The following is a 21,608-nucleotide window of genomic DNA, read 5'->3' as shown; positions in this document are numbered from 1 at the left end:
AAGAAGAGAAAACCAAACACCGCATGTTCTCACTCATAGGTGGGAACTGAACAATGAGTTCACTTGGACTCGGGAAGGGGAACATCACACACTGGGGCCTATCATGGGGAGGGGGGAGGGGGGAGGGATTGCATTGGGAGTTATACCTGATATAAATGATGAATTGATGGGTGCTGACTGATTTGTTTTTCTAAGACCACCAGAGTGGGCACAAAAGAACCAGCGAGTAGGCAAGGCTAAAAGCAAAACTGCAAATTTATTCTTTGGTCATCTAGCTTCAGGGACCGGAGCTGGGTTGGGGGGAGTTTCTAATACAGTCCCGACAAGAGTGGGGGCTGAGAAAGCCCACCCCCGGCGCATCTGCTGGGAGCGACTTTTCTAGGAGTGGAAGGGCAATAGGCGGGGCACGGGCATGTTGGGGAAGGGGGGCCGCTCCGCAGGTGCCACCAGGTAAATCTTGGTCTCCTCGGATTGACATCACCTGGTGCATGCCTGATTAATCTGCACCTTCCCGGGCGTCAGCTGCATTCTCGCACACATGGGAAGAGTTGGTGGTGAAGAAGAATCCGGAAGTGAACCATCCTGCCTCCGTTCGTCCAAACACTGACGAGTTGATGGGTGCAGCACACCAACATGGCACAAGTATACATATGTAACAAACCTGCACGTTATGCACATGTACCCTAGAACTTAAAGTATAATAAAAATAAATAAATAAATAAAAGAGACACAGGCAAAGAAAAAAAAAAAAAGAAAGAAAGACCAATTTAGAGAAAGTGTTTCTGATCTCTGTGTCTTCTGTCATGTAAGAAGATTTTTCAGTCACTTGGGCCGACTGATCAATACAGCTGATCACTCAGGACACAATATAAAGTTCTTATGCAGAGAGAAGCTGACTTAAGCTATCTCTACCTGGAAGGGGTCTTTTATAGTTTCAATCATATATGGATGAAAAAGATGCTGTATTCTTTTTATATGAACTACTTTGTGTATTATAGGTGGTATAAATGTATGAATATCCCATTTACCAGACATTTGGGGTGCATGGTATAGACAACTGAAGGTTATTCTTTTAAATTGCACTTTTTTTTTCTTTATTGCAACCATTTACGTGGAACTGTTTAGTATATGTTTCTCTGCTTTTGCAAACACTATCTACTGAAGATAGTTAAATCTTTTCAGGGTCATCATATATGTTTTTCATTCTTTCAGGTCCGATTTAGATTTGTTAAAGCCTCTACATCGAATAGCCTCAGATGTGTTTGCTGTTTGCGTCTGCCGTGGTTGTTAGAGTTTTTCTTTTCCCTTTTACTGTCATCTGTTATTTCTCTCTCACATTACCGTGCCTGCCTCTAGGAGCTTTCTAATTGGCTCTGGGGCTGGGAAATCATGTGACTGCGGACTATATGTTGAGTAATAGTGAAGAGGATTTGAATGAGTTTTTGAGAAGCTGTTCTAGCAATAAAATGGATGTACTTTGCTGCGTTGATGTGGTGACATTATTTTAGTGGCTCAACTACCTTCTTCTTACCTCCTGATCCTCAACTGCAGTTGTCGTGGTTGTGACCTCATGACAAGTGAGATATTGCTAGAAATCATTTCTCTTGATTTGCAAACCATTGTCTCCCCCAGTTGTGTTAGTGTTTTTATGTATACAGGTCTATAATGTGAAACGTATGAGGATTAAAACTAAAAAAAATTCTCTGACCAAAAATAGACAAATTGAGATATTGCCAAGTTATACGAAGAAAACACATTGGAATAAGGAGATTATGAGAAAGACATGAGGTATTTATTACATTTCTTTAAGAGAAGAAATAGACAAGGATAAAGGAGGAGCAAGTTTTATAAAGGTGATGGATTCTTTGCACTTATTTCTTGGAGATACCTGTGGGGCTTTCAGGTTCCAGGAACACTTCTACACTGCTGATAGGAATGTAAACTAGTACAACCACTATGGAAAACAGTGTGGAGATTCCTTAAAGAACTAAAAGTAGATCGACCATTTGATCCAGCAGTCTGACCACTGGGTGTCTACCTAGAGGAAAAGAAGCCATTATATGAAAAAGACACTTGCATATGCATGTTTATAGCAGCACAATTCACAATTGCAAAAATACGGAACCAACCCAAATACCCATCAGTCAATGAGTGGATAAAGAAATATATATATATATATGTCATGGAATACTACTCAGCCATAAAATGGAATGAAATAATGGCATTCGCAGCAACCTGGGTGGAGTTGGAGACCATTACTCTACGTGAAATAACTCAGGAATGGAAAACCAAACATCATATGTTCTCACTTACAAGTGGGAACTAAGCTATGAGGACACAGAGGCATAGGAATGATACCGTGGACTTTGGGGACTCAGGGCGAGTGGTGGGAGGAGGGAGAGGGATAAAAGACTACACACCGGGCACAGTATAAACTGCTTGGGTGATGGGTATCCCAGAATCTCAGAAATCACCACTAAGAACTTATCCATGTAACCAAATACCACTTGTTCCCTAAAAACGATTGAAATAAAAAAAACTAAGCTAAAACATTTCAAAATAAGAGAAACATTAAATATCTAATGAATGAAAAAATAACACTGAATATACTGAAGATAAAGGTGAAACAAGGCAAAAACACAGATTCTAAGATGCAAGTATCTGTACCGACTTCACACAGGTGGCATGAGGTGGTGCTGAGAACCAGCAGGCCTTATTTGGGCCAAGTTTCTGGTAACAGATCCCCCAAGTAGAAAGCAGGACCTTTGGGCTTTCCCATATTTGCAGAAGATTCAACACTTGATTCCTTCTAGGTTAAAAATAAGAATGTGGGAGGGGAGATGGCTCTTGGAGAGCATGAGCTCTAGGTTACTCATCTCCTCCCCATAAATCAAGCAAAAGCACCCACAATCTACTCTCCCCAAACCCAGCTTTTAAATTAAGTTTTAACTCAGAATGAGAGCGACAAATTCCTTAATAGCAGTATATAAATAATTTTTGTGTTTTGACCAGAGTTAATTCAGCCATATCTTAAAAAGATTGATTTTAATCATATTTAAAATTATGTTTTAAAGTTAACTTAAATTATCTGTTTAGTCTGTCATAGATGTTAAACACAATATGAACTATTAAAAAAAGAAAGTGCAGTCCGAATAGAGTTGCCAGTCAGCGTAAAATAATTTGTCTCATCAAAGATCATGACAAGGGATAAGTTGGCAGAGGTGGCAGAGCACAGTCAGGGGTCTGAGAACAGTGGTTTCAGTCAACTGAGCGGCTCCCATGGGAGAAGGAGCATCGAACGGAGAAAACAGGACTCATTCTTACAAATGTTTTTCTGAAAATGGTCCTTGAAATGCCCACCGTGGAGACATTCTTTCTTCTGTCTGAGAGACTGGTTCATTATTGTCTTAAGGGTGAGCGTTTGGGGCTTCCTGTAGTGAAGAAACAGTCCAAAACAAAAAGAGCTGGTCCATCAGATGGCTGGTGTGAAAATGGACAATGTCTTTTCCAATGGCCTGGCCATTTACAATAAAGGCAGATATTGGGGCATGGAGCTCTTTAGTTTGGAACTCCTTGGTTTTGGTTTAAAATGTGTGCAAGGAGGTCCCCTTGGTCCTTGTAGCTGTTGTGGCTCTAAAGACATGTGTCTGTTTGCCTTTTGTAAGGAGTTTCCCCACTGCTGTGGCTGCTGTAACTCTATGTTCCCTTTGCTAAGGGTCATAACATTTCTTTAGAAAAGCACAGGTTCTGGATCCAAAGTTCTTTTACATGAAATTGGCTGGAGTTCTAGATGGTTGAGTTCTAGACTCCTCAGATCCAGATGGGCCCATGATACCCTGTCTTCTAGTCATCTTACCGCCTACTGAACCCGGTCCAGTTTCTAATTTGACCCAGTCAGACACCTGAGGCCTCCCTACAGACCCAGCCCTGTTCCTGTCATGACTTCTGAACCAAATCTGCATCAAACAAAGTGCTCAAAAATACTCAGAGAGCCCAAAACACAAATTCACAGAGCTCAGAATCCAAGAGAGAACTCAGCCGTGACCCCAGTTGCTGCGAGAGATCATTGGGCACAGTGGGCCCTGGCAGTTACCTTCGCTTGGTCTCTCGGTGTTTCTGGGACTCACTAGAGGTCTACTTTGAATCCCATTTCTGACACCTGGAGCGGCCTGGTGTTTCTGGTAACATCTCCTCAATCAGAACAATCACAAAAGGCCTCATTTGGCTCCAACAAGGCTGAGAAAGGTAGTTTTAATTCTGTGAAGGCCATGCGTACAGCTAGAAACTGAGGTTTCTATTACCTACTAAAGTTGGGAAGGGATATGAAGAGACAACCTGTCTTCACACTGGCATCTGCGTTTGGCCATTCACTGCTAATATTTTCCTACAACATCCAAGAGAGGGAGGGTCTCTCGTAGTGTCTCATATAGAAAGTTCCAGAGCTTTAATCAAAGTGGCTGCAGAGGAGATAGAAACAAAGCAAAACTCAGACTGATGGTTATGTGACAGGGAAAAAGGTGTCAAGAAAGGTGAATGTTTGGCTTTGAAGTGGCCATGATTTTCTAGGGCATACTATATGATGAAATTGCAAAGGAGAATAAAAGTGCTCATTTAAAGTATATTGCTGATATTAAACGGACATACGTTTGGAAAGAGAGTGTATACAGGAAAATTTAAAATGTGGAGGTATCTGGTTCCTTGGGCTTCTGCAGCATGTGTGGGCTGTGCTGGAGTGGAAGGACACCCAGCCAAGGCATAGTGACCTGGAGGCGACTCCTGGCTCTATCACCCGCAAGTCACCTGGCTTTGCTGTGCTACAGTTTCAGCATCTAAAAACCTTGGTGATCACTTCAGTGGCACTCAGGGTCTCTCCCACATCTGAATTCTGTGAGTCCTTAAGTTCTGGATGTCTAGTAGGTTTCAGGTCAGTGAGGAAACCCTAAGCACCTTAGTCCCCAGCAGGCTGAAAGGTGCCATCTGGGTGGAGAAGCCATTTTAGGCCTTCAGTGGGGGGACACTTGTCGATTGTGTAGCTACACTCGGGATCTGTTGTCTGTCCTGTCCTTGTTTTCCCTCTGATAGGGTTTGGATCTGTGTCCCCACTAAATCTCATACAGAATTGTGATCCCCAGTGTTGGAAGTGGGGCCTGCTGGGAGGTGATGGGGGATCATGCGGGTGGAGTTCTCATGAATGGTTTAGCACCATCCCCCCTTCATACTCTTTCTTGCTCCAGCTCTGGCCATGTGATGTGCCTGCTCTCCCTTCCCCTTCCACCATGACTGTAAGTTTCCTGAGGCCTCCCCAGAAGCTGAGCAGATGCCAGCCATGCTTCCTGTACAGCCTGCAGATCCATGAGCCAAGTAAACCTCTTTTCTTTATAAATTACCCAGTCTCAGGTATTTCTTTATAGTAATATGAGGCTGGACTAATACACCCTCCTTGTTCCTGTGAATTTTAGAAATTACCACAAATACACCTGAAGGGGACTCCATGGTTAGAACAAGCAATTTTAACACGCATGAAGGGACGCTAAAACAAAGTACTGGTGCTCCTTGACCTACCATGGGGTTACAGCCTGAGAAACCCATCCTAAGTTGAAAATATTTTAGGTTGAAAATACGTTTAGTCCACCTAGCCTACTGAACATCAAAGCGTAATCTAGCCTACCTTATACTCAGAACACTTACATCAGCCTATGGTTGGGTAGAATCAACTGGCAACCCAGTTCACTGCAGAGTACTGGCTATTCACCCTCGTGACTGCGGGGCTGACTGGGAGCTGCGGCTCACAGCTGCTGCCCAGCTTCACAAGAGAGTACCCTACCACATGTCGCTAGCCCAGAAAAAGATCAAAATTTAAAATTTGATTCCCAGTTTCTGCTGAAAGTGTATTGCTTTTGCACCACTGTAAAGTCAGTTGTTAAGTTGAGCCATCCTAAGTTGGGGACTGTCTGTGATGGTAACCATTTCCTGTTGGGAGCAGCGAATCCATCTGTGATAGCACTGAATCAGTTCATCATCCCTTACAATTGAGAGGCAGGTCTCAGGGATGTATTCAGTTCTGTGGTAACCAGCAACTAAGATCAACAACAGTTACGTTCAGGTATTCAAGAAATAGTAAGCTAGAAGCTTAGGAGAAAGAAAAGGTAAAATTCGTGGGAAAGAATAATCAGAGCTGAAAGTTAGATAAGAGAATTAGCCTTTTGTATAGATTAGGGTTTTTGTTGTTGTTGTTGTTGTTGTTGTTGTTTTCTCGAGACAGGGTCTCACTCTGTTGCGTAGACTGGAGTGCAGTGGCGCGATCTAGGCTCACAGCAACCTCCGCCTTCCAGGCTCAAGTGATTCTCCTTCCTCAGCCTCCTGAGTAGCTGGGATTACAGGCACGCACCACCACGCCTGGCTAATTTTTGTATTTTTAGTAGAGACAGGGTTTCACTGTATTGGCCAGGCTGGTCTTGAACTCCTAACCTCAGGTGATCTGCCTGCCTCGGCCTCCCAAATTGGGAGTTACAGGTGTGAGCCACTGCACCCAGCCGGTAAGGTTTTATACAAGTGCCACAATATTATCTTTGATAATATTTTCAGCACTTCAACTTTTCAGTTATTTAAAAACCTGGAATTTCTAATAGTAGAGCACATCGCTGTGCCTCTGAGAGGCTGTTGCACACCCCGATCTTCAGAGCTCAGCCTATGACTGTTTTCTTTCAGGTTCCTGGTATTTCAGTTGTGTGTCTGAGTAACCACACCTAGTTCATCTTAGACTTTGAAGTGTCTGAAGTGTTTGGTACTTGCATATAATATGAAATGCTTTAAGGAATTGTTAATTGTGAGGTGCATACATCACAAAATAACTAACACTATCCAAAAGAAAGCAGGTATTATTTGTTTTGACATTTCTTTAATGTAGTAGAAGGCCGCTGTGACAAATACAAATGGTAAAATATACATTAAATATAGATAACATGCTAGGATTAGCTATAACATAACAACAGAATACACAGATTTTTATTTATTTTATTTTTAAAATTTATTTTATTGTTAGTTTTTTAAAGAAACAGGGTCTTGCTCTGTCACCCAGGCTGGAGTGCAGTGGCACGATCTTGGCTCACTGTAGCCTCCACCTCTGGGGCTCAAGCAATTCTCTCACTCCAGCCTCCTGAGTATCTGAGACCACAGGAGCATCCCATCAGGCCCGGCTAATTTTATTTTTTGTAGAGATGGGGTCTCACTGTGTTGCCCAGGCTGGTCTTGAACTCCTGGGCTCAAACGATCCTCCTACCTCAGCTTCCCACAGTGCTGGGATTACAGGCGTGAGCCACGCACCTGGCAACACATTTTGAAAAGAATGTTGTTTCTTAATAATTAGATCTTGCTTTCTGCTATCCCTAATATTCCTAGTCAAGAAAAAAAAATGGCTTCAACTTTTTGTCCAAAGCTTTCAGGATATATTCCTAAAGAAATCTCAGTAATATTTCTTCTGGCCTTTTTGAGAGCAAGATTTGAAGGGATTTTTGTTGTACGCTTTTAAAAAAGCAAATGAGGGATAGCTCCTCTTCAGTGACAGGCCAAGCTATGAAAACATCAAGGCCCGCAGTCCTTCCTGCGCCAGTGTCAGGCGGCCCCTGAGGACAGGGAAGTCCTGGGGAGAAAGCATTCCGCCCGGATGAACGCATGAACTCAACACTCGTGGGCATGCTTCCGGTCAGCTGAGAAATCCAGGTGACCCCAAGAAAGATGTTCTTATAAAACAATATCCCTTAAAACCCTATTGCATAATGGCTTTTGTTTTAAACTTTTTTGAGTAAGGGATCTTTTTGCTGAGTGGCTAGGCGTTCTCCAGACAACCCCCCCAGCTCTCGCAGGTACAGCCCGTTTTGCTGTCTGCTCTCCAACTCCCTCCTGTGACTCGAAGGAGGAGATTTGATAGCCCAGGGTGAAGTTTCAACCTCCCGTGGCCACTCCACCCTTAGGTGGGTGCCTAGTCATGTCAGGAAAAAAAAAAAAAGCTGGGGGAAGAGAAAGGGCAGGAGGGCCTAGGTGAAGTCATCCAATGAAGGTTACTGGCTGAGCAGGGACACCTTCTCACACGACTGGAGAGAGAATGCGGGGCAGCTGGGCAGGGCTCACTTCCAGCTGCCTGTCACGGTACTGGGAGTAAGAGGTGACCTATTTATTTTTAGAAGGGGGCAGTGATAATAACCCAGCTCCTAGCTTCATTCAAGGCAGGCAGGCGCTTTGGAAGTTTGTAAACACCAACTTTCTGAGTAAGGGAGGAGCACTTTTTTTCCAAAAAGGAAAGAACGTCTCTACTGGGTTTTTTTCCTCCTGATATTCAGCATTAGAGTAGAAAAGAAACTATTGTTTGGCCACATTAGCTGCGGTTAGCAGGTGCTGCAGCCTTCGCCACTGATATTTTTAAAGGGCAGAAATGCCTGAAGGTGAAGACTTTGGACCAGGCAAAAGGTAATTGTGATATATACGTACGTACTTCTTCTTCAGTCTGTTTTGTTGGCTAGTTGTCTTTTTAAAAATATTATGACTAATTTAAAAAGGAGTTTAAAATGTAAAAATATTAAGAATGCAATCCTTTAATTTCAGAAAACATAATTTTCTTTGGCACGAACTCAAGAGAGACAAATAACTTAATGTACTCTTAAAAGTTTATGCCACTAAGTGCTTTTCTTGAATTGGAAAGTGATGGCTGGAAATTTTTTTAAAAAGTGTTTCCCAGCACATCATGTAGAATCTACTTGAATGTTTTCGTGTTGGATTTTTAACATTAGATGATAGTTGTTGGAAATCTAAGCTGTTGAACATTTTTAAAAACCTTTTGCATTTTAAAGATTTGTTAAGCATTTCTAAAGGTTAAACATTGGATCAACATACTTTTCTGATATTGTAAAACTTTAAAATCACAGTTCTTATTGTTGAAAATGTGATCACGTGGGCTCCCTTTACAGGGAGTACATTAATTGTATCACTATTTATATTAATATCTAACTCTAAGAAGGGGGAGATCAAGAGGAGGGAAAGGAAGCAGGCAATTAATTCCTGCTCATATGAGCATAACTGTGCTTAGAGTGAAAAGTCTGCATTTTAGCCCCACTGCTGTGAACAACTTTTGTATGAGTCAGTCAGATGCCTTCGTTGGAATTCTAATTGGGGCCGTTGAAATTCGGATATGAAGTAGACAGAAAATTATTAAACAAGAAAAGGACTGGGACAATTTTCTTGCCCAAGAAAGTGGAAACTGGTAACTCTCTAGGAACAAGGGCACCAAAATAGATTTTTGTCATTGTATTAAAGACAAGCATCCCCTTTCAGCCATGGGTATATGGGGCACGTTTGTGTGTGTGGTAATTATAATCAGTTGTAATAGAGTCTGTAAAAGCTACTTTTCTCTAGTTTTCCAGTTTCTATTTTCTTACAAATTCCTTCCTAGTACATTAACATTATGTTGACATGTAATTGAACAATGAAACAACTTTCGACATAAAATGACACAGTAAATCAAGTACTTGAAGATGGCATTTACAGAAATGCTTAGAGTGGGATATGGGTTAACTGGCTGGTTAAGAAAACATTTCCAGAAACGTGTCAATGTCAGGTTGAGTTTCCAGATCATGGGTTGATTTACTTGTATGTATCCCCTTCATGACATTTTCACATTTCTGGCAGCAGGACTTTTATTTTCCTCTTGGCACCTGGGCACTCCCACCAGCTCTCTGCATAGAATTTTGCACAGAATAGGCATTTTGAATACATACTTGTAGAATGAAATGTATTGATAAGCTATTTGATATGTGCAGTACATATTTCTGGGGCCTACTCATTTTAGAGGTTGAAAGAAGGGAGAGATTTGGCAGAAATGTGATTAGGGTTGCTTTAATGAAATGCGATATTTTCACAATTAAGTAGTAATTATTGATAAATATTTTGAACCAACAGTTTGTGATATATACTAAACAAACATAAGAAATTTTTCTAAGAATGCTGGTTAACAGCGGTAAACAGTAAGAGTATATAGATATTATATAGCTATACACACATAACTATATATTATACCACATATCATGATTATTATTACCAAGGATTAGTAATGTATTGGATTGAAAATGGGAGACTCCTCCTCCTTTGAGGTAGCATATTCCTGGGCCATCTCCCCCGCTACCTGTAGTTTTAATTTTGATAACTTTAAGCCTTGACCCATTGGTGGTTTTCTATACAATATACTTTGTCTTCATACATTTGTTTTTTCCTCTATCTGTGCAGAAAGAAGGGGCAACCCATACAGGGGGAACGTTTAGAGCTAGGCTAGAAATAAAAGATTACAACTGGCCAGGTGCTGTGGCTCACACCTGTAATCCCAGCACTTTGGAAGGCCAAGGCAGGAGGATCCCTTGGGTCCAAGAGTTTGAGACCAGCCTGGGCAACAGGGAGACTCTGTCTGTACAAAAAAATACAAAAAATTAGCCAGGTGTGTGCACCTGGGGGGTTGAGGTGGATCACCTGAGCCCAGGAGGTGGAGATTGCAGTGAGCCATGATCAGACCACTGTACTCCAACCTGGGTGACAGAGTAAGACCCTGTCTCAAAAAAATAAATAAATAAATAAATAAAAAATAAAAAGATTGCAGTGGAAAAGGAATTATTTGACTTTTGCTACCTTTGAGATGAAATGCCATTGGACAAGTCTTTTGGTGCCTTGTCTGAAAGAGAAATAACTGTTGGAAGTTGTTTACGGACAAAGTGCATTCTTAGAGCTTGATTGCAGCAGGTTCTAGTTGAGTCTCATACTGAGGCTTTTTCATGTGACTTTAGTCCCATTTTGGCACTTGATGTCCTAGATTGCTCTGGAACCATCAGTGAGCTAAATCTCAGTTTGGTTTTTAAAAAATCAGTGGAAGCCAAATGCTCGGCAGCTTCATAAGTGTATCCGGTGTAGGGCAAACTGCTGTGTGTGACCTGGTCTCATGGCCCCGAGGCACCATTCGATATTCACCAAATGGACTTGGTGAACCAACGGCCTGAGAGGGGGCAGGTCCAGGAGAGACCCCCCTCCTTGTGATTTATCTTTTGTCAGCAATATGTGGTCTTAGTAGGAGCCTCTGGAGACTCCATGCCCTTTTCCAAGGTCAAGAGACGAGGCTCCGAAACAGGGAGCCTCAGGGGCCAGAGAAGAAGGAAAGAATAATGGGGCAGCGACTAGGGCAGCAGACAAGGTCAAGAAATAGGAGGAAACATGTACCCTGGCCAGAGGCCTGGCTCTGCAGTGGTTCCTTGGCCCCACCTTGGAGCCGGGGCCTGGGAGGGCCTCTGACGCCTTCAGCAAGCAGCCTGGGCTGAGGGGTATGGAAAGGGGGATGGTCCCTGTTCCAGCTGTCCTGAAGGGAGGGGGACCCTAGGCACCAAGATGGAGCTCTCATGCGTCTTCTTGTGGAAGCGCTTTCCGGATAACTTCCCGGATAATTGTGTTCACACGTTCATTGCTTCACTTGGTAGGGCTTTATGGTGCTCCCAATGTCAGCCAGCTGCGGTGCCAGGAGCTAGGGTGACATCAGGCCCCTGCTGTCACAGAGCACACAGCCCAGGTGTGGAGACAGACCCCAAGGTGAAAAATAAGTAAGCAAGAGTATTTCAGATAATAGGGGCTGAGGAAATGAAAACTTTAAATGGTCATGTGGGAGAGTACCTGGCGTGCAGGCTGGGGAGGGGATTAACAGCAGAATGTCACCTGCTAATCCAGGCCCCTGTGAAACATCCGACTGGACTTGTCGTACAGTAAGGACTGAGAAGTTTGTCTGCAAAGGCCACTGAGTCCACACAACTGGAACTTAGTAATACCAGTTTTGGCTCCTCGCAGGCCTTTTGTGGCTGCTGGAGCGGTAGGGTTGCCGTACATTTGTGTTCTGGATGCGTGAAGGGTCTTGTGTTTGAGACGCCAAAGCACTGTGAAAGCCAAAACGTCATTCATAATTGCACTGAATTTTATTCTTGGAAGTTTAAAAGAAATTGACTTAAATATATTCTGCAATCCAGATGTTTTAATAATTCAGATTAGCCAGATTTTAGGCTTAATTTTACATGGACAAAGCCTATCATTGATAATACCATTTCTTTAAAAAATCGGGCGAGGAGGAGAAAAGCCTGGCATAGGAACCTGACCCGGGTGCAGTTGGGATTCTTAGGAGCCAGCGTATTTCATCTTTTGTATGTTTACAAAGGTCATATGTGGCCTTTGGTTTTGAAACAGGTACAGAGAGGTGAAGTAAACAAAGTTCACACAGCTGTGAAGTGAGGACGTTGTGTTTTGAAGGCAAGTGGTTGATTCCTGAGGAGCCTGTACAGTTAGACACATCTATAGCTGTTATGTGGTTGCAATGCCCTGGATGTGTTTAGCACTTAGAAAGAAGGGCAGTGTGGGCACAGAAAGGTCAGTAGGGTTGGCACCCAAGGAGAAAGGAGAGGGTGGCTGAAGCGGGAGAGGTGTGTCAGAGTCCTTCACTGGGCCATGTAGGCAGCGGTATGATGGTGAATGTCATGGAATCTGCTCTCTGTGGTAGAGAGTGCCTGATTTTTAGCATTTGCTGATTCCTGTCATGTGAATACTCCCACTGCGGTTGATTTCACATCACCACATGAGGTCACTAAAAGTGGAGCTGGAACTATTCACAAGAGCAAAGACATGGAATCAACCCAAATGCCCATCAATAATAGACTGGATAAAGAAAATGTGGTACATATGCACCATGGAATACTATGTAGCCATAAAAAGGAAGAAGATTGTGTCCTTTGCAGGGACGTGGATGGAGCTGGAAGCCATTATCCTCAGCAAACTAATGCAGGAACACAAAATCAAACAACACTTGTTCTCACTTGTAAGTGGGAGCTGAACAGTGAGAACACGTGGATACAGGGAGGGGAACACCACACACTGGGGCCTGCTGGGGGATGGGTTGTGGGGTGGGAGAACATTAGGAAAAATAGCTAATGCATACGGGGCTTAATACTAGGTGATGGGTTGATAGGTGCAGCAAACCACCATAGCACACATTTACCTATGTAACAAACCTGCACATCCTGCACATGTACCTCAGAATTTAAAATAAAAATTAAAATAAAAAAACAGTAGAGCTGGAAAGAGAATCAAAATATTGGCCCTCATGAGCCTGCGGAGGTCAGTCCCAATACACCACTGATTGTGGGCCAACATAAGAGTGAGCATCTAATTCTAACTGTGCTGTGGCTGCTTCATTTATATATCCCTACGGTATAATAGACATTCAGCAAAGGTTTGTAGAAGGAATGATTTAGTTTTCTTTTTGTTTGTTTTTTTTTGAGACGGAGTCTCGCTCTATCACCCAGTCTGGAGTGCAGTGGTGCGATCTTGACTTACTGCAACCTCTGCCTCCCGGGTTCAAGCAATTCTCTGCCTCAGCCTCCCGAGGAGCTGGTATTACAGGTGCCCGCCACCACGCCCAGCTACCTTTTTTTGTATTTTTAGCAGAGATGGGAGTTTCACCATCTTGGCCAGGCTGGTCTTGAACTCCTGACCTCGTGATCCACCCACCTCAGGCTCCCAAAGTGCTAGGATTACAGGTATGAGCCACTGCACCTGGCCTATGGAATTATTTATTTTTCTTCCACTCTTCTATGATAGTCATGGAAAATGTCTCTTAGATATGGAAAATGTGAACCACTTTTGAAATTCTATTTGTCCCAGCTGGGCTAATATTTAAAATTGATTAAGAACATGTAGAACAATGCAATCTTTTTGATGCAAGAGAGTTTGTTGAGTTTGTTTTGCGTGAGATATCTGAATCACCAGTTAATAAGTGGTGTGCTTCCTAAACCCTTGCAGTGCCCCAGTGAGTTTCCTGTAATCACACCCCTGTGAAAGCTGATTTCTGTTTGCTACACACAGAGTGACTAATTCTTTTCTGCTGTTCGTAAAATGTGATGAAGGTTTCTCTGGTTTACCATAGCCAAGGAGGGCTGCAGCTGCTATGGGTGGCCATGGGGAGGGTCTCTCCCTGGTGACTGACAGGACAAAAGCCTAATTGTGTGGGCTTCCCTTTATTCCCCTCCTCTTGTCTCTTTATGGCAAATCTGTGTCTAAATACATTAGAGCATCTTGCTGCTTCTCCACGGTGGGCTAATCTGGGTCCTGCAGAAACTATGTGGACATGAAGTCTTGTCTGAGAGCAAGCCTGATACACTACTATTTGTATATTTTAAAACAATGTCTCTTTAAACAATTTTCCCACTAAAGGATGTTATAGCTGTTCATTTAGGAAGATAAAAATAGTATTGGGAAAAAAATATAATGGCAAAGAGATCAACTGTAATCTTAATGCCCGAAAAAATACTGTTACACTGTCTTCTGGTTCTTACTGAATATATTTTCTTGGCAAAGTTATCATAAGTATCTCATATGTACAATTTTGTCTGCTGCTTTTTTTCTCTCACCAGCATTTCTCAGTGGCATCTAGACATATTGGAAGCATTTTTAAATGCCTGCAAAAATATCCTATCCTTTGGATTAACCCACCTTTATTATTGCCTGTTTCTTACGGCCTGGGCCCAGAAGCTGAGATAGCATCATTCCCGCCATATTCAATTGGTCAGGCAGCCCAAGAGCCCTGATTAGAGGGGAGGGGACATAGAGCCCACTTTTCCCTTAGGAAGAATGCCAAATAAATTGGGCTTTAATTTACAACTAACTGAAAGAGAAAAAAATGCTTACTGAATATTTAGGACTATAAAATGTGATCCTTTGTTAGTAGAAAGGTATTACTACTGTCTGGTAGTACTTGCCATCTGGTGCTCTCTGTGCTCTTAAAAAAATGCAGCCAGGCTGGGCGCGGTGGCTCACGCCTGTAATCCCAGCATTTTGGGAGGCCGAGGCGGGTGGATCATTTGAGGTCGCAAGTTCGAAACCAGCCTGACCAACATGGTGAAACCTTGTCTCTACTAAAAATACAAAACATTTAGCCAGGCGTGGTGGCACATGCCTGTAGTCTCAGATGCTTGGGAGGCCGAGGCAGGAGAATTGCTTGAACCTGGGAGGCGGAGGTTGCAGTGAGCCGAGATCACACCACTGCCCTCCAGCCTGGGCAACAGAGAGACTTCGTGTCAAAAAAAAAAAAAAAAAAAAAAATTGCAGGCCAGTGACCTATCTCCCTAACAGAATGATGCGTAGTCACTTGATGAATAAGCTCTTCTACATGGAATAACTTTGCAGTTAATTGAAGCTTGTATTTTAAAGTGTAAACACTGAACGATTTTAACCGTTGTAAGCATTCTGCTGGGTGACTATGAACATGGGTTTTAGAATGATGCAATGCTGTTTTTACTCCTGGCTGCAACTCTCAGCCTCACCGGGTACTAGCTGGGTGACCTGGGGTAAGCTACTTAACCTCTCTGAATTTCATTTTGTCATCTGCAAAATGGGGATAATAATACCTACTTTATAGGTTTGTGCTATAGATTAAATATGGTAAGCCACGTTAACTATTCACTTTAGTGAATGGCTCACTAAGTCCTCAGAAGTAGTTGTGAACAGTAATAATAATGATACATAGTTACACATTTCCTTAAGCAATACAAAATAGGTCACACTGAGTGAAAACATCTCAAACCATCTGTGGTTTACCGCTAGAGAAAATCCCGATTGCCAGACATAATATACAGGGCAGGTCCTTCATGTGTGGTCTACCCACTCTCTAGGTGGTAGTCTCCTCTGGGGGGTGTGCAGAGTTACCTGGGGCCCCTTTTTAGGAGAAGCTCCAACTCCCCAGACAGCTCCGAGTGCATTCCTGGTCAGTCTAGTCCATAGGGTCTGTGGGCTCTTTGTAGTTGGTTCATCTTGTTTTGACCCTTCCTAAGATTGCTTTAACGCATGTGAACATTGATCTTATGCCATGGACCGTGCTGAGTGAAAGTATTTACTCTTTAGGGGGAAAGCAAGGATGTCTGCCCAGTACATCTTTTAGAGAGATGAGTACCCACACAGCGAATTTCAGGCTCAGGGCATGCGTATGTCTTTTGTGCAGTTGGTTTGCTTTAGTCTTTTGAGCACTCTGAATCTTCTGACTGGTCCTATTTCCATTTCTGATTGAGCCATTTGGAGGTTTGGAGGTAAAATTTCAGCTCTCCTCCAGCAAGTGTGTAGAACCCTCTGGAATACACTCCTGTATGATCTTCTTCCACATGACCTTCTTCTTCTTCCCTTCATGTTCTTTAGCCTCCCAATCTCTCATTCACCCATTCTCTCATCTCTCTCTTTGCTCTCCTTGTACCATCACACCAGTGAACTGCCTTCTTAAAACCATGGCACCTGCTGTCACTGAATCCAGAATTGATAAAGTCACGAGGTAAAACCTGGATGTAGCAATGCATTGCAATTCATGTAGGTCACAAAGTATCCTGAGGCAGAAGTTGGGCAACGGTGGTGTAGGGAATATCCCAGCTGTCCTGGGAGAAGCCCATGGGCTCTGTGCATATGTCAAGAGGACAGTTGTGTTGCTCCACTTCATATAGAGAAGCTCGTCCTCTCATTAGGGAGATGGAAGAAATGACCATCTTAAAGGGAGGCTTCCATGGTCTTTCGGGCCAGGTCACAACCTCTGTCCTGCTTCAGCCTCATTTTTGCAGAGTTGGCCTGCCCTAGGTGTAATTGTTACCCACTGGGTAAATACCATGGAGGGTATAAAAGATGTTGCTCTGTGGCCCTTAGTTGTGTCATTGGGGGCGGGGGGAATTACCAGACTGCAGATTCTTTACTTTGGAAGGGAGGATTGTGGTTGTGAGTGCCTGATATGGGAACAGTTGAGGGAAAGGGTTGAAGCCCAGAATGTTCTCTCACTAGTAACAGTGATTTATGAAGGGTTGCTATGTCCTCAACATGCAAGTGTTTCATTGGTGAAGCCTGGCATTCCCAGAGGTGGGCAGACACCCACACAGGATGGTGGTGGTGGTGAATGAGTGTCACATGGTGATTACCATCAGGAATGGCCTCCTTGCTAGCCATATAAACAAAACAGAAGGAGCTGCGCACAAATAATACTCTGACTCAGGAAGTGACATCGCATGGTGATGGTTTGGTTGAATTGTAAGCAAGTGCTTCATATTGAAAAGAAAACAAACCCATCTATCAGTGCAGAATCTTAATATGATACCTCTAAAAATTATAAACTCTATTTTAGATTAGGTAAGGGGGTTATACGTGTGTTTATGTTTCTTAGAAATTACTAGTTTCTATTGCATTGAACATTCTCTCCAGGAATCACAAATTATATGGCACATATATGTTTCTGGAGTAGCTTATAACATTAGTGGTGGTAACTGTTCCACCAGAGTGACTGGGGTAGCCTCCATGATTGAAGTAAACCGAACGTTAATTCTAAATACAGTCATGCGCCACGTAAAGACATGGCTGCATATGTGACAGTGGTTCCGGAAGATTACACTGGAGTGGAAAAGTCCCTGTTGCCTGGTGATGCCTTCATCATCCTGTCCCTGGGTAGGCCAAGGCTAATGTGTGTGTTTGTGTCTTAGTTTTTAACAAAAAAGTTTAAAAAGTAAAAAAAAAAATCAAAAATTAAAAATAGCAAAAAGCTTCTAAAACAAAGATAAAAAGAAAGAAAATGTTTTTGTACAGCTATCCAATGTGTTTTAGGCTAAGCGTTATTACAAGAGTCAAAAACTTAAAAATTAAAAAGTTTATTCAGTAAAAAAGTTACAGTAAGCTAAGGCAATTATTAAAGAAAAATTTAAAGAATTTAACTCAGTAAGTGTACAGCGTTTGTAAAGTCTACAGTAGTGCACAGTAATGTCCTAGGCCTTCACATTCACTCATCGCTCACTGACTCACCCAGAGAAAGTTCTAGTCCCACAAGCTCCATCCACGGTAAGTACATTATATAGGTGCATCATTTTTTTTTTCTTTTTTTTTTGAGACAGGGTCTCACTGTGTTGCCCAGGCTGGAGTGCATTGGCACGATCTTGGCTCACTGCAGCCTTGACCTCCTGGGCTCAAGTGATCCTCCTGCCTTGGCCTCCTGAGTAGCTGCAGCTACAGGCATGCACCACCATGCTGGCTAATCTTTGTACTTTTTGTAGAGATTGGGTTTTTCCATGTTGTCCAGGCTGGTCTTGAACTCTTGAACTCAAGCAATCCATCTGCCTCGACTTCCCAAAGTATTGGGATTACAGGCGTGAACTACTGCGCTGGCCTCATTTTAAAAAATCTTTTATTCTATATTTTTATTGTACCTTTTCTATGTTTAGATGCATAGATGCTTACTATTGTGTTCTAATTGCCTGCAGTATTCAGTACAGCAGTGTGCTGTACAGGTTTGTAGCCTGGAAGCAGTAGGCTGTACCCTATAGCCTTGGTGTGTAGTAGGCTATCCCATCCAGGTTTGTCTGAGTACACTCTGTGGTGTTCACACAGTGACAGAATAGCCTGATGATGCATTTCTTAGAACATATCCCCATTGGTAAATGATGCATGACTGTAGTCATAGTTTCTGCATTCTGAAATATTGTGAAAACTTCCTTTTGGAAGCATATTTGTTTGTGCTCAGGAAGGCTTTGAGATAGACTTCATTATAAAATGAATGCATAGAGAAATTATAAACATCGAATGAATTGACTTACTTGCTGAAACAAGAAGAGATTTGCTCAATAAACTAAGGTACAGCAAACATTGGCACTGATGATAAAGGAGGTAACTGATAATCTCTTTTTTTTGGGTGCAGTTGAGGGGAAAATTGGAAGCTGTTGTGTCCCATAAGGCAAGTGTTGAGGGTTTGATGACCTCATTCTCTCATGCCAACTCCTATAATTTGGAAATGGTGCCTGGAGCTCTGATAGGATCATGAGGCCTTGTTGGGAAATTTCTGGAAAGAGTGCTACGACACATTAGTGTGGTCTGCCATGCATGGCAATGGTGGAATGGTGCATGCCTATCCTGAGATGAGGACACAGGGTGATAATCCTTCTCTTTATTTAGATAAACTTTCAAAGACCTTAGAAGTGGTCAGTGATGTTGATGGGAACTTGACTTTTATCCCCCACCCCTATTAGTTACCAACGTTGTGAAGCTTATGACCTTGGCAGCTTTACCCAGGAAAATCTGAAGGTTAGGTGCCTCCCTGCTACAGCCCGGGTTAACTGCTAGGCAGGGGCTATTTTAATATCAGAGGAAAGCCTTTGTCATTGTAATACTTTACATGTCAAATCTGACATAGCAGCTTTGCCAGTAGTGTGACAAGAAATTGTGTGCATTTATTTCACTTATTGCTAGCCAAATGACAATTTTTCATCCAACTTCCATAGAGGAACTTGTTTCCTCTGGAAGAGAACGGGCTTTGGAGGCTGGTGGATTGAGGCTGGAAAGACTGGGTTCTGATCCTGGTTGCCTCTTCTTGGCTGTGTCTGCTTTCTTATCTGGAAAATGGAGGCATTTTACCCACTTGGTCAGATTGTTGTAAGGATTAGAGATAATAATAAAGCTCCTAATGCCATGCCTAGCACTTGGTGTGTGCTCAATAAATGGGAGGTGCTATTAGAGTAGAAGCTCTCTTAATAGTTCCTAGTAGCCTGCGGAATTAGTAATTTTCATCACCTTTGTATAGCCATGTGTCTGAACCTATGACACCCTGAACTAATAGACTCCTGTGCCTGGGCCCAAATCCACCCTGCAGCCTGATTTTGTATATGAAGTTATTGGATCACAACCATGTTATTTCATTTTCATATTGTCTATAGCTGCCTTCTTGCTACAGTGGCAGAGTTGTATAGCCAACAAAGCCAAAAATGTCTACTATCTGTCCCTTTACGGAAAATGTTTGCCTACTCCTACTCTGTATCTCACGGCTTCTACCATTTGAGTTGTGTGCTTGCTGAATCCGTTGTTTATTCTCAAATCACTTTGTGCCCATTGTTTCCATTGTAATTGCATAAAATTATGTAAACTGATGAAATAAGGGATCAAAAAGAGAATTGTTGTGGCAGATTCTGTTGGTTGTTCCAAAATACCCAGCTTCCCTTTCTTTTCTGGGTAATGGAATTCTGAGTTTCAGCTGGGTGGTGGCCACCAGCAATTGAACTATGTTTCCTAGACTTTCTTGCAGGTAGGCATGGCCATGTTTCTATGTTCCAGCCAGTGGGAGGAGAATGGAAGTTGCACAGGCAACTTGTAGGCCATGACTTTAAAGAGAAAAGGGACTTGTCGTGGCTTCTTTTTACCCCTTCCTGCTGGTGGCAGTGTGGATGGGGGAAGGTCCATGGGGTGGCAGTGTGATTTGACAGTGTCTGAGCAATGAGATGGAAAGGGCCTGGGTCTCCAACATTATGGATGTCCCATATCAGCCTGGGCCTCTATGCTCTGCTGTGACATAGGGGAGAAATGAACTCGTCTCTTGTTTAGACCACTGTTGCTTTGACATTTGATATGATAGGAAAACCTATATTGTAATACATATAGCTGTTTATGAAAATTAAGTTAAATGAATTGGAGAGAGTAGGAGCAAGTTGCTAATGCTACTTTTTTTTTTTTTTAAGTGTGGACAAAACTAAAAAGGTTTGTGGGGGATGAGCAGAAAAGTTTAGAATGATCCTTTACTTAAATTTGACTTCTATCGTTAAATTCTTGCTCCTTTTTTAAATAAATAAAACTAGAAACATGCCTAATACATCAATTTGTTTGAAGCCCTAAATCAATTGGCAATTTGATAACCCCCTCAGTCCCCACACCTAAGTGAAGATTTATTGGATTGAATTGAATACCACAGTAGTGGACTGCTAGGTTTGTTAGTCCCCAGTCAGCACTCAACTTATACCCTGAGTCTAAGAATATTCATACCATCCCCCCTTTTTTTTTGAGACAGAGTCTTGCTCTGTCACCCAGACTGGAGTGCAGTGGCACGATCTCAGCTCACTGCAAGCTCTGCATCCCGGTTTCATGCCATTCTCCTGCCTCAGCCTCCCGAGTAGCTGGGAGTACAGGCGCCCACCACCACACCCAGCTAATTTTTTGTATTTTTAGTAGAGACGGGGTTTCACCATTAGCCAGGATGGTCTTGATCTCCTGATCTCATGATCTGCCTGCCTCGGCCTCCCAAAGTGCTGGGATTACAGGCGTGAGCCACTGTGCCTGGCCATACCATCTCTTTTTAAAAAATTTTTGTCTTGTCACACCTGACTCAAATACCAGTCTCTCTTTAATATGCTTTGGAATTAATAACTAATCTATACCATTCTAGATAAGGGAAGGAGGATGCTATCTGATATTTAAAAAGTAGCTTGGAAGTGACCATTATTTGCAATATATAAGGACAGGTTATAATAGCCTTGTTAAGTCCCATGACGAAAATGAGAAAGGAAGATTTAATTACTCCCAGCTAATTAGGCCCTGACATGTAGCAGCAACCATTGTTTCTCATAAATTTGCCTTTGCCTTTTAACCCCCATTTTTGTTTCCAGTGAAATCAGAGATCCTTGCTTTGATTAAACACAGAATTTCTAGTTCTATATTTTACTGGCTTTGCTAAGGAAAGATAACATCAGTGAAGATTGCAGCCATAAGGATCCACAGATATT

General features: G+C 42.6%; 1 protein-coding gene and 1 long non-coding RNA gene across 2 annotated transcripts in view; one reads left to right on the top strand and one right to left on the bottom strand.

Moving 5' to 3' along the window:
• Positions 1 to 21,608, top strand: part of RETREG1 (reticulophagy regulator 1) — a 146,469-nt gene that overhangs the window by 100,636 nt on the left and 24,225 nt on the right. The gene's annotated exons all lie outside the window — the stretch shown is intronic.
• Positions 19,296 to 21,608, bottom strand: part of LOC111546789 — a 33,649-nt gene continuing 31,336 nt past the window's right edge. Inside the window, exon 3 of the long non-coding RNA XR_002732921.3 lies at positions 19,296 to 19,454. This is a non-coding gene — a long non-coding RNA (uncharacterized LOC111546789). The remainder of the gene's footprint in view (positions 19,455 to 21,608) is intronic.

This window comes from Piliocolobus tephrosceles, chromosome 4, assembly GCF_002776525.5.
Source record: "Piliocolobus tephrosceles isolate RC106 chromosome 4, ASM277652v3, whole genome shotgun sequence".
NCBI classification, from domain to species: domain Eukaryota; kingdom Metazoa; phylum Chordata; class Mammalia; order Primates; family Cercopithecidae; genus Piliocolobus; species Piliocolobus tephrosceles.
Note: the sequence above shows the minus strand (reverse complement) of the source record. Positions and strands in the feature narration are given on the sequence as shown.